The sequence below is a fragment of the Odontesthes bonariensis genome, chromosome 16, assembly GCF_027942865.1.
Source record: "Odontesthes bonariensis isolate fOdoBon6 chromosome 16, fOdoBon6.hap1, whole genome shotgun sequence".
NCBI classification, from domain to species: Eukaryota; Metazoa; Chordata; class Actinopteri; order Atheriniformes; family Atherinopsidae; genus Odontesthes; species Odontesthes bonariensis.
Window position 1 is genome coordinate 5,080,583 of NC_134521.1, and position 13,142 is coordinate 5,093,724.

The window sequence follows — 13,142 nt, forward strand, 5'->3', positions numbered from 1 at the left end:
TGCGTTGCTGCAACCAGAAGTTACATTGCCCAGTTTTCAAAATAAAAGAATATTTACTGTTTGGTTCCCATAAACTAAACATGTTAGAGCACAAATGTGATCAGACGAAAGAGCAAGATTTCATAATAGCAGGTCAGAATTTGGGGGATTTATTTTCCAAACACAATGAAATAAAAAACACAATGAAAGTGTAAAAGAAGGACGTTGTGCTCCAAAATAAAACAGAGAGGAGAAGGACCGTGGACCACAGCAAGTCACATTAGACAAAAACTCAGCTACTGATGTGATGAAGAAGTCTTTGCTTGAATTATAATTGGTGCTCTTCTGATTTTACATTTACGTTGGATGGCAATTGTCCATTTCAAGTGTCAAAGTTGTATATAATGAATACATCTGAAGCGTAAAAATCTAAGAAATTTAGTCCTATATTGTCTTCTGCGCTCCAGATTCATAGAAATATTACTCTGCCTCACTTTTTGTCCCCTTACTAGTCTCGCACCGTCTTGTCTATAAATTCAAATTCAAATGCTGGTTTGTTTTTTGTTTTCACATGCATGTTGTACTTGTTAATGAATAAATGAAAGCAAAAAACAATGAATTAAGAAATAAATTATCTTAAATACAATCCCATAGAAATGAATGGGCTGAATGTTCAGAGCTGGAGTGCAACTGGAACTCAACAGTGGAAGAGAAATTGAAACATCCCTGATAGATTTTTCCTTAACTTGTTGCACCACTCACAGGTTTCACTCTACAGACAAAATGTTTTTAATTAAAGTGCAGGAACAGTTTAACTCCCAAAGCTAATAGACATGCACTTCTCGGAACAGAAACTTTCAAATGACAGGAAAACGTCCGACTGCTCCATTGACCCCTTTGGCCCCGAAAATACCCCACAGATGTGTTCAACCATGCTAGAAGGAGATGTGTTTTTTTTTCTTTAAATATGAGCAGTTGGAAAATTTAAAAACAAAAACAACAAAAAGACAATGATGACCAACTGCCCTCCAGTTGCTAAAAATACAGGAACAGTCTATAAAGCCAAAATAAATCAGCCTTTAGAGGTAAAACTTGGTTTTTTTAATGGCAAATCTGTTCTGTGTGACTGCAGGATGAGACTAAAGTCATGATGATGAGTCAAAAAGTCATCTGAACATGTCCCACAGGGAGCCTGCGACACGCGCTCACGCTCGCGCTTATTTTGAAGGCACGAAGAGGAAGTGTTGTATGCTCTCTTCCTGTGCATGACAGCCGTCCTAATCTAAATCGCGAGAGGAGGTCGCGCGCGGGGTGATTGAAGAGGGCTGGGGGTGTTCGCTGCGCATGCGCCAAACTAACGGGCCTGCTGTAATCCCCTCTGTCACAAATAACAAGAGGATGCAATATGCTGTAATTAAGAGGAAACTAATTACAGCCTTCCACATGCGTTAGCTCCGTGTGTATGTGACGTCTGAGAGCACATACTGGAACTGGAAAAGAGTCGCAGCCAGTTTACATCTGCTTTCTGTTGAGAAATGAAAACTTAAATACCATGCAGGGGGCAAAAAAAATATCAATACGTTTTTTACTGTCATCTATTACCTCCTGTAAAATACCTCCTAACCAACAGTCTGATGGTTACTATGCATATTATAATATGTGGATATGACTGTACAGTTGAAGTGAAACGGATTTTGAGGGCTATTTTCTTCAGTAACAGCAGTTTATGTCAATGCTTCCTGACATACATGATGACAACATGAAAAAATGTTACTATATTTTTGAGAAAATTCAGTTTTGCTTTATGTGTATGGAAATTTACTGCAGCGTGGATACTTTTTTCGATCATTTGCTCAAGTAAAAGCACCATTTTTGTTATTAAAGGGGACCTCCGGGGCATTTGAAGCGCATTTCCATTGCTAGAGGTTGTCAAATACTGATAGTAGGACACAGACAGGCACAGACACACAACTTGCACACTGCAGAAACGTCACACCACTTTATAAACCATCCGACAATAAAGTCACAAGCCTTACAACAATATTACTAAAAGCCTTAAAGCAATATTACTGGGCATGTATTGTTGTAATGTTTTAAATACTTGAACGCAGTTTTTCTAGAGAATATAATTGTTTTGTATATGTGATTATCGTCCATCGACTCTTTTGGGCTTTCACATGCGCGAGCCTACAACCAGCCGGTGAGTTACATGCTGTTTATAAAGTTGTTTTGTAACGTCCCCATGCCAGTAATGTGAGAACCATGCATATGGTTTTGATGGTAAGGCTTGTGACTTTATTGTCGGATGGTTTATAAAGTGGTGTGACGTTTCTGCAGTGTGCAAGTTGTTGTTTTACGTGGAAGGGTTAGCACTTGCCCCTAGCCACCACGTATTAGCCTCGCATGACAGGCTGAGCGAACAGCGCTATCTCCACACAGGGAGCGCAGATTTGCACCTCTCTGTGTCCTACTATCAGTATTTGACAACCTCTAGCAATGGAAACACGCTTCAAATGCCCCGGAGTTCCCCTTTAAGGCGACAGTAGCACAACCAGCTAAGTGTTTTTATCAAAATCAACAAACCAACCATCAAAATAACTGACATGAAAAGAAATAAATACTAAATGATTCAAATTTAAAGTTAAGTGACAAGTGGAAAATCCTCTCATCTGATGGTCTCAGGACATTTGGGGGATAAAAATAAATGGTCTGTAAAATAGCTCATCTGTATTTTGACAAATAATTTTGGCTCGACTTTCAAGTTGTTACATTGCAAATTAAAGTAACCAATTATTGTATCTCAGAGGAAATTTCAATGTTTTATCAGCAAAAATATTATTCATGGAAAGTGACTTGTCTTTGGAGTTGTTATAGAACAAAAATATATTACTGGAACAGTAAAGTTCCATTATCATAAAATCCATCCATAAATCCATCCATTTCCTATACCCGCTTAATCCAATTTAGGGTCACGGGGGGGGCTTGAGCCTATCCCAGCTGTCATTAAGCGAGAGGCAGGGTACACCTTGGACAGGTCGCCACTCCTATGGGACAATTTAGAGTTATCAATTAACCTATCATGCATGTTTTATGACCATCATCATAGAATACTAAAGCAAAATACAAGTACCCACCCTTTGCAGCTATAACAGCTTCAACTCTTCTTCAACTCTGTGCAGGCCAGTCAAGTTCTTCCACACCAAACTGGCTCATCCATGTCTTTATGGACCTTTCTTTGTGCACTGGTGCGCAGTCATGTTGGAACAGAAAGGGACCATCCCCAAACTGTTTCCTCAAAGGTGGGAGCATGAAATTGTCCAAAATCTCAGAAGCATTCAGAGTTCCTTTCCCTGGAACTCAGGGGCCGAGCCCAGGTTCTAAAAAACAACCCCACACCATAATCCCCCCTCCACCAAACTTTACACTTGGCACAATGCAGTTAGACAGGTACTGTTCTCCTGGCAACCGCCAAACCCAGACTCGTCCATCAGATAGCTAGATGGAGAAGCGTGAATCGTCACTACAGAGAACGCATCTTCACTGCTCTAGAGTGCGGTGACGGCGTGCTTTATACACTGCATCCGATGCTTTGCATTGTACTTGGTGATGTATAGCTTGGATGCAGCTGCTCGGCCATGGAAACCCATTCCACGAAGCTCTCTACACACTGTTCTGGAGCTAATCTGAAAGTCAAATGAAGTTTGGAGGCCTGTAGCGATTGACTCTGCAGAAAGTTGGCGACCTCTGTGCACTATGTGCATCAGCATCCGCTGACCCCGCTCCGTCATTTTACGTGGCCTATCACTTTGTGGCTGAGTTGCTGTCGTTCCCAATCGCTTCCATTTTGTTATAATACCACTGACAGCTGACTGTAGAATATTTAGTCGCAAGGAAATTTCACGACTGGAAATCCTATCACGGTACCACGCTGGAATTCACTGAGTTCCTGAGAGCGACCCATTCTTTTACAAATGTTTGTAGAAGCAGTCTGCATGCCGAGGTGCTTGACTTTTTACACCTGTGGCCATGGAAGTGATTAGAACTGAATTTAATTATTTGGAAAGGTGAGTGAATACTTTTGGCAATATAGTGTATGATAATTGACTTAGACCTGGAGACTTTAGAGGTAAAGTAAATCCTTTGAACTCTTTGTCATATTACTGAAGACCTTTCTAAACAATGCTTGCAAAGTAGCACAACATAATGGCATGCAGAGGCTGCTGCTATCAGGCACAGATGCTGTCAGCAACAATTTTAGGTAGGCAAAGTAACCAGCCACGTTCTCTTTTTTTTTAATCATATTCTATCAGACTGAATAATTAATTCAATAACAAACTGATGTGAAGATGTTTACCTGTGGGTTTGGAAGAGGAAAAATGCCAAAATATCCTAAAGTAAGTAGTCTATCTTTTGCTGTAGGATATCCTCCAAAATGTTGTTCCTGCAGTCATCTCCATCACAGTTGCTTTCAGCTGCAGATTCGACATTAGATTAAACTTTACTGCTACTGAACAGTGTGAGAGCGAGTTAATGCACTTCAGTGTAGCATCTCATCAGGAAACAGTAGCTCACTTCAAGCACAGAAATCCACACACAAACTCAAACACAACTTCTTTAGTATACAGCATGACCTCTTTACCTGCTATGTTTCCAATGCCGGTGTCGGCTCTAATCAGATTGGAGTTTGGGAGTTTATTGCCCATTTCCACCCAGTTACTATGACTCTAGAAGTCCTTAATGTTTAAAGAGAAAAACAAAAAAGTGAACATTATGTCTATCTATAAAAAAAGTATTTCAGCATGGTTTAAAAATTCGCTCTTTATCTCAGTTAAGAAGTACCCAACAATTCAGTCACTGACACACATTTAAAACCATACAATACACACCCAGTATATATAAAGAGCATTAAAGGGCTATTTTGGTAACTCCTGAAGAACAAATCTGTTTGCTTATCAGCAGGGAGGAGTAAAGCTGTAACAGAAAATACCTGTAAGGTGTGGAGTATTCCTCCCAGTTTTAATGCTGCTGAAAAATAATTCTGCCTCTTGTTGGCAGCCTTTACAGCAGATAATCCTTCTGTGATGAGCATTATCCCTCTATAAAGGTTTCTCCGTCAAAGTGAAAATGTGCATTGAAGACACGTTGAATGTATGTCACCCAGTTTGCTGTTTTGATCGTGATGATAGATCTGCTGAAACTCTTGGATGATTGTGGAGCTTCACATTCAGCAGCGGCTGACGTAGAAGTCAAAGGCTGTGGCTACACACAGGTATATATACACACACATAAACACACACACACAAAGTCTGATATTACAACAGAAATCACATCTATTCATATTACAATGTAGAGGGAAAAAAAGACAGTGTAATTAGGGGAATTTAATTCTTACAAGAAAAGTGAAGGCCTTGCCCTCAGCCGGGGCCACATAGGGCCAATAGCCCAGCTTCCTCCCACATGCTCTTTCTCAGTCCAACTCAAAACCCTCACCATGCAAGTTTGAGAAGGAAGCAACTTTCTGGAATTTAAAACTAAGAATAAAAAGGAAAAAAGAAAACCTGACACTCCCTCTCTTTAGCTTGCGATCAGAATGAGCAAAAACACAGAACGTTTATTCTATAGAAGAATTCTCCTGTTTTATTTTGTAGTGATGCCAGGAGGAGTGGAAGATGTCACACTCAGAGAATGGAGGACGCAGATGCGGGAGATGTAATTCCAATACTTTTATTCGGAGGGCAGCAGATCAACAAGTTCCTCGTTAGAGAAGCTAAACGGGCTAGGAAATATTAATCTGATAATATACTTTTCCAAAATGGAAAAGTATATCTATAAAAATTATCAAACTCAAAATCAGTCCTCTAACGGAGGAAAAAACAAAGACCATGAAACTTTAACTAAATATCACTCCTACTGCGGAGGAAAAAACAAAGAACCTCTCCTAAAAATCGGAGGAAATACACTATGATAAGATTTACAAACAAAAACCACTCCACCTAGGAGGGAAAACAAAAAGGCTATAAACAAAACCAACACTGTAACGCTTACAGGTTCTTCTTTATCAAAACTTACTATGGAAAACAAAAAAACACTCTTACGAGGATAAAAACCACTTGGTAACTTGGAAACAGGCTTGGTAAACGGGCTTGGCAATAACGCGAGAATGTTGCACTTCACAGGGACAGATACAACACACTGGCACAAGACAGGGGGAGACCCAGACTCTTAAGCACACCGGGGTAATGGGAAACAGGTGGAATCATTCATACCACAATCAGACTGGAGCACGAGAGGAAGGGCAAGTGACCTGGAACGAGAGGGGAGGTAATCTTTCAAAATAAAACAGGAAATGACGAAACAATACATGAAACGAGACAAAAACCCAACTTAACCTTGAGGTGCATGGACTCACAGGCAAAATGGGGCCCAAGGCACATGAGGAAATCTGAACTGAGTTCATTGAGTCCACAGACAAAATGGACGAACCGGAGTTTAATGAGTCCACAGCTGGTTAATTTCAAGACGCCTCCGCGCGTCTCCGTGCAAGACACTGAGATACACTGAAAAACAAGCCCTTAACATTTTACCAAATAAGGTAGATTTGATATGAGACATTCGTGCAGTCAGACCATATCTCTTGGCTTTACGCCTGGACCAGTGGCCTTGAATCTTCTTTAAAAGTAAGGGACTATCTCTCCAAGAGAAGAAAGGATTTCATAGGGCTATTGGACACAGACTTTCTCCAGAAGATGCATCTTTCAGTAAATTTGACACGAACCTGACGACAGAAATAAAGATTTCTTTTGTTCGACTGAGTTCTTGTCAGCAGACTCCTTCATCACTCATTTTTTACACCGGTTCGGCGATTCTCCTCTATCGAATTCACTTCATTTTGGCGTCACGAACATTGGCTTTGCTCTGCGATCCGGCTGTCGTCTGTCCCCCCGGGAGGCTGAATGCTCTGAGGCCGGCTAACGGTGAGTTGTTTTTTTTTTTTCTCTCACCTTCTCGTGGGGAGCAGCTGCACAGGAGGCTGGATGACTGTCGTTTTGCAAGTGGGCATGCTTAGAGCCCCTGTCGCCTGCGGTGTTCAGTGAGTGGGGAAGAACTCTGCCTAAATTGTTAAGGTTGTTATAAATAGTGAAGTTGATGAAGTACATTTTAACAGGACTGTGAGTTGCTGTTATTAAAAAGTGTGTGCGTGATAGCAATGGATTTTGAGCTGTTTAACATAGGCCCACCCCGCGTTGCCGCCATTGGATAAGTCGGTTGTTGTCCGGTGGGACATGTTGTTCAATAATCAGGTGTTTTAAGTTATACAGAGTGTTGTTGGTCAAATTTCGCTTCGGTAAACTGATTAATGCGTGTTATGGTGACACAGGTGTCGAGACACGTCAAGCGCTAAAGAAGAGTTGTTGTTATTTACAGGTCGGGTGACCTGACTGTGGCATTAAGTGATCAGTAACTTTTGTGGGTAAAATGAGTTCGGGCGTGGCCCAGTGCACGCTAAGATTATTAAAATATTAAACAGCTGTCGACATACCAGGAGCGTAAAGATACGCGGGTGCGCGCACAGAGAAAATAGAGAGAGAAAATATGCCGGCTTGGGGGTAAATGTTTTCTGTTGTCTGGCTGTTCGGTTCAAATGTGTTGTAAAGTCGTTGGTTTAAATGTTATGTGTGTATATGTTGTCTGTGTATGTTGTCTGTTGGTAGCTATCCACAAACTTTCATACTATACTGGCGTGCTTGGGTGGAGTGTTCCTATTGATGATGGATGACCTGACGGATGGTGAGATGCGAGTACATGGGCATGCGCGTGTCTTCGCGTGGTTTGTGGGGATGGCAAGGGTGTGTGATTGCTGAAAACAGGACAATAACTGTCATATTGTGAGTTCTTGTGTGTCTGATGAGATCTGTCCATCTAATGAGACGATCAGTGTGTACGGATTCAGATGCATGTTTCAAAGCATAATCCAGACATTTTCTGATAAACACATTTCTGTTAAAAAATTAAAAAATAAATAATAAATAAATGAAAATACAGTGAGGAAACGGAGAATGTGTGTGCGCGTTCACAACGAAAGAGTGAAAAGAAAAGAGACCCAGAAGAGGGCCAACACCCAAAATTCAGGACCCTCCATATAAGTCGATAAAGGACCAAGACACAGTGGCCCTCATTTATCAAGCCGTCGTAGAAAGCATCGTATATATGAGCGGAGAACTCGTCGTACGCAGAGGCTCAAGTGAGATTTACAGAACATGCGTACCACACCAATCCCATCGTAAAACCGAGCAGCTGTTGATAAATCCGGTGGCTGAAATCCATTGTAATGATCCTAACCACGCCTTCTACAAAAGGCCGCACCTCTAGAATTTGCGACATGGATAGACGAAAGGCGGCAAAGAAACGCTGTCACCAGCGTTGGCGATGTAAATCGCAGACCGGACGAGGTATGTATTTTTCCCTACTGTGATGGTCAATAAAATGTGATAAACTCCAGATTAAATGAAATCTAAAATTGAACGATGTTTTACTTTTTCTCCAATAAGATCAGGAAGAAGTGGTCCGATATGAAATTGGCCAAAAAAAGAAGGTCGCAGCTGTCCGACGCAGCATGTGGGGTGGGGGGGTACGATCCAGGTTTGGATTTGAGTGCCTTGGAGGAGAGGGTGGCTGGTCTGATCGGAGCTACGTCCTCATCGGGCGTGCCGGGGAAACTTGACAATGATGCGCCCATGTCAGAGCTCGAGAGTGGTAAGAATGACTGCACACCCAAGACGTTTAAATAACACAGTTGCTTTAATATTCAACACAAATGAGTTTCCTAATCAAACTAATATTTTTCATTCACAGATGAATCCGAAGTGGCATCCGGGCAACCTGACCCGCGCGACGAATACGCGGCCCGTAAACATCCGAAGCCTCTGCCTCTGAACCCCGGTCTGCAGCGTCACACCGGCCAGCCGTGTTGACCACAGAGGTCCTAGAAAGACAAACAGAGATCGTGAAGTGGATGATGGCTTTAACACACACCATGCAATCTATCGACAGTACATTGAAAGACATAAATGAAACACTGAAGTCACAGAATAAATGCTGAAAGAAATCGTTGTTCTCCTTTCTTTTTTCCTTGAATAACAGAATGCTTACCGAAAGTCAGAATCGCTGAATAAGTTCCTCTCTCCTCCTGAGCGCTCTTGGCTGTGCAGGCTGGTGGTAGGGATCTCTGGGTACGGGGTCCTCTGGGTGTACATCTGGAAATGGCAATCTTTTGGGCAATGTTATGGAGATCCCCGCATGCAATAATAATATTGCATACCTTTTCGGGCGTATAGGGTTCCCCCCGCAGCCGAGAGACAGATCCAGCTTTAGGAGCCCTATACACCTCTCCACAGTGGCACGCGTGCGCGTACGCGCAGTGTTAAAGCGCCTCTCCTGTTCGGTGTGAGGTTGCGCGGTTGAATTATGAGCCATCACTCTTCCAATTACGGAGTTGTACTTGTTTAATTTATTTAATTTGCGTTTATGTTTATATTTATGTTGAAGTCAAATAAAACATGGGCCTTCTTTGAAGTGATAAGTCTGTAATTTTAACCTAGAGATTTGTTGCGACTCCTGAGCACCTACTAGTGACGCTGCTGTATTGCAGTCACCGCAGGTCAAAATGGAAAAGTGCGTACACCGGCCTCAGACCTGTCGTGGCGATTTCATCTTTCCTGCGCTCACGATGGATTTGATAAATGCCAACCTTTGTGCAGAAAAGAACGTACACACGACCTACGCACGTTTTTCGTCTTACGCAAGTTTGATAAATGAGGGCCAGTGTGTGTGCGTTGCGGCAGTGCGGGCTTGAAGCGGCCTGTGGGCGCGCCTTCACGGCAAAACAAGAGAGGAGGAAAAAGGAGGGGGTGAGAAGAGCTGGTTACGCGTATATTTGACAAAAAGCGCTGGAGTTAGATCCCAAAATATATTGAAAGACATTCATTTTTGGTTAATCAACTGTAATCAATACCAACGGAGAAAATTAAGAGATGCACAGCTTAAAATTCGAGTTAAGCACATAATCTGATCTGGGATCGGCTGAGTCTCATACCAGATCAGCAAGTGCTTTGGAGGAAAACGGAAAAAAAAACAAAGAAAAAAGATTTAGATTCGAGTGTGTGGGAGGGTCCAAGCAGACAGAGAAGCTGCGCCCGAGCCATATAAGGCCAGTGTGATTTATCCACAGAGTCTTTAAATATCAACATACATACACATATACGCACGAGCACTTACACTCCTACACCCACATACATGCACACACACATGTTTGTGCTTGTTGCTGTGTGTTTGTTTTAACAGACTGAGTCTCATTGAAAGAACAACTTTCTTAACAACTAGGTCCTACTAAACAGATCTCGGCGCTCTTTCCGCCCCCCAGGGTCGGTGCTGAAACCGTGCACGGGGAGTGAAAAACTCCCAATGAAAGACCTACAGCTGAATTGCTGTCAAAGGTCAGCGTCCACTGGAGGGGGGAAAAGTGACGAGATCTTATTTTTTTAAATCAGTGGCCTGAACACGGCTGCTGTGTGTTCAAGTAGTAGCATCTATGGCATCAGAAACTATACGGTTACTTCACGCATTAATGACTAAGGTACCTCAGAAAGTGACTTTGATGTTGTTACTCAACAAAACATTTTATTTGTCTCCTTCCAGGCATCTCTCCTGCATAACTGTTGTTCTTTCACAGCCACACCTCGTGGTAGAGAGATGGACTTCACTTGTTCCATCCTCACAGCTGCCTGCCCAACGAGATGGAGAGCATCAAGATTGTATATCAGAAATTACTGTAAGTGTCTTACCCAGGCCAGACTTGAATGCCATACATTATGAAAATGCAGAAATAAATATACTTGTCGACAGGTCACATAGGAAGAACCCTGATGACACAAATATTACAAAAGTTGCTGTCGTAACAGAAGCTGAAGTTCTCTTACAGGTGTAGCCCTGTAAAAAATTCATAAAGGTTACAGTGTATAAAAATTACAATAAGATGTTGTTTAAAAATAATTCATGATGTAAAGAGAAAAAGTTCATGATAAATACAGTTCAAGGTGTTATAAAATGGTCAGCGAGTTCAAGAGCCAATCAGAATGTTTTTCGATGTGTAAGGGGCGGGACTATTGGTGCAGGTCAGTAAGCACGTTTGGGAGAGACACAGACGCTATCAACCAGAGAGCTATCGTCAGAAGTTCGAGAGGCGTCTGGCTGCAGACCTGCACTGTCAGGACCCTTAGTTGCAGACATGCACTGTGACGTCACCTGCACTGTGAGGACCCGAAGCGACAAGCGAGGAGCACGTATTTTTCGTTCCCCATTTGAACTGTGGAGACGAGGAGGTGAGTAAAAGTCCAGTGAAAACAACTTTCTTTCATACGAAGAAACAGAAACAGTCTTTATTCACTGGAACGTTACGTTGCACACTATATCTAAAGTTATATTAATTTTAAAGAATCAGGGTTTTTTAAAAACTTTTGGCTAGTCTTCAGCGTTGTTATCCTATCGATAGTGCTCACTTAAATGTGCCATTTTTCGTGTCGATAGTGCTGACTCTTTTAATTTTGTTTGACTTATTACGACATTATTTGTCTCTTACAGATGCATATTTCAATAACTATATACTGTAAAGTTATATTAATTTTAAAGAATCAGGTTTCTTTACTTTTGGCTAGTCTTTAGCGTTGTTATCGTATCGATAGTGCTCACTTAAAGGCACCATTTATATATATATATATATAAAATTTAGTTTTACTTATGACATTATTTGTCTCTTACAGATGCATATTTCAATAACAACCGCCGGCACTATGCCCAAAATCGAACGCTGCACGTCATGTTGCAAACTGTTTCACTGCCCTCTGTGCCTACAATTTAAACCAACAAAATTGTCCAAGCTGCAGAGCCACTTAGAGGCACATACAAAAGGTGGCATTTTATTTAAAGGTAAGCATAATGTATTTGTCTGTTTGTTTGTACTCATAAGTATTAGCCAACACTACTAACTTCTGGCAGGTTGTGGTTTGGTTTGTAAAAGGGTAAAAGGAAAATGAAGGGAATGTAGGTTGCAGTGAAGAACATCTGACACCTCACTTTCTGTCTTTTAGAAACCTATCCCAGTCACTAAATCCTGGCAACTGGACAGAGAAAACTGGACTACAAATTCAGGTAAGAGTATAAAGTATGTATAATGCATGTATTCATATTAATAGTTGAGTACTTTGCACAGTATCTATTGGTCAGATACTGTTGGTGTGGCAGCTATAGTACAGACATCTTTCTTTCTGTCTTTTCCATAGGACTCGGTTGAAGATCGCATTCTTCAAAATTGCAGACATGCAGCAGAGTGGGCTGAGGCCAACAAACCACTGTTGTCTGCCAGATTGGACCTGCCTGACGTTCTGGGCATGGGGGAAGAGGAACAGGCAGAGGCTGCTCTACAGTATGGGAGGTTGTGGAACGAAGAACTGGACGAGGATGAAAGAGAAGCGATCCTGGAGCCTTTCAAAATGATATTTCACAATATTAACGATATGTTGATATTTTGTGAACAGGTAGTCGACAAAAACAAAGATTTTTTGTCATATTGTGAATGTTTGACTGAATAAACACTACAGAACATTTGATCATGTTGTGACTTGGTGTGCTTTTTATGTTTTCTCATTGATCCCTTAATAATTTGACTAAGATTATACTGTCGATATCAAGAGTTAGGGTACTATTTAGTGGTACTAAGGTGTTCCAGCCGCCCTCTCTCTCTCTATCTCTTACTTTTTCTCTCTCTCTCTGCCCCATTTTCTTGAATGCTTATGTGTTTGTCTATGCGTCAACTGTCTAGTGTCATTTGTGTATATTTTTGTGAAAAAAAAAAAAAAGTTTATATGGTGGTATGTTGAAATATAATGGAAAATAACTGTAGTCGTGTATGGGCATACACTGTGAACTGGAGGAAGAGAAAGAAGAAAGGGAAATATATATATATATATATATATATATATATATATATTTTTTTTTTTTTTTGATGATGAAATTGTATATGTTGTACAAGTCTACCAATAAACAAAGTAACAAAAAAAAGAACATAATTGGCATAGACATAGAACCAAACATGAAATTTATGGTGGTTA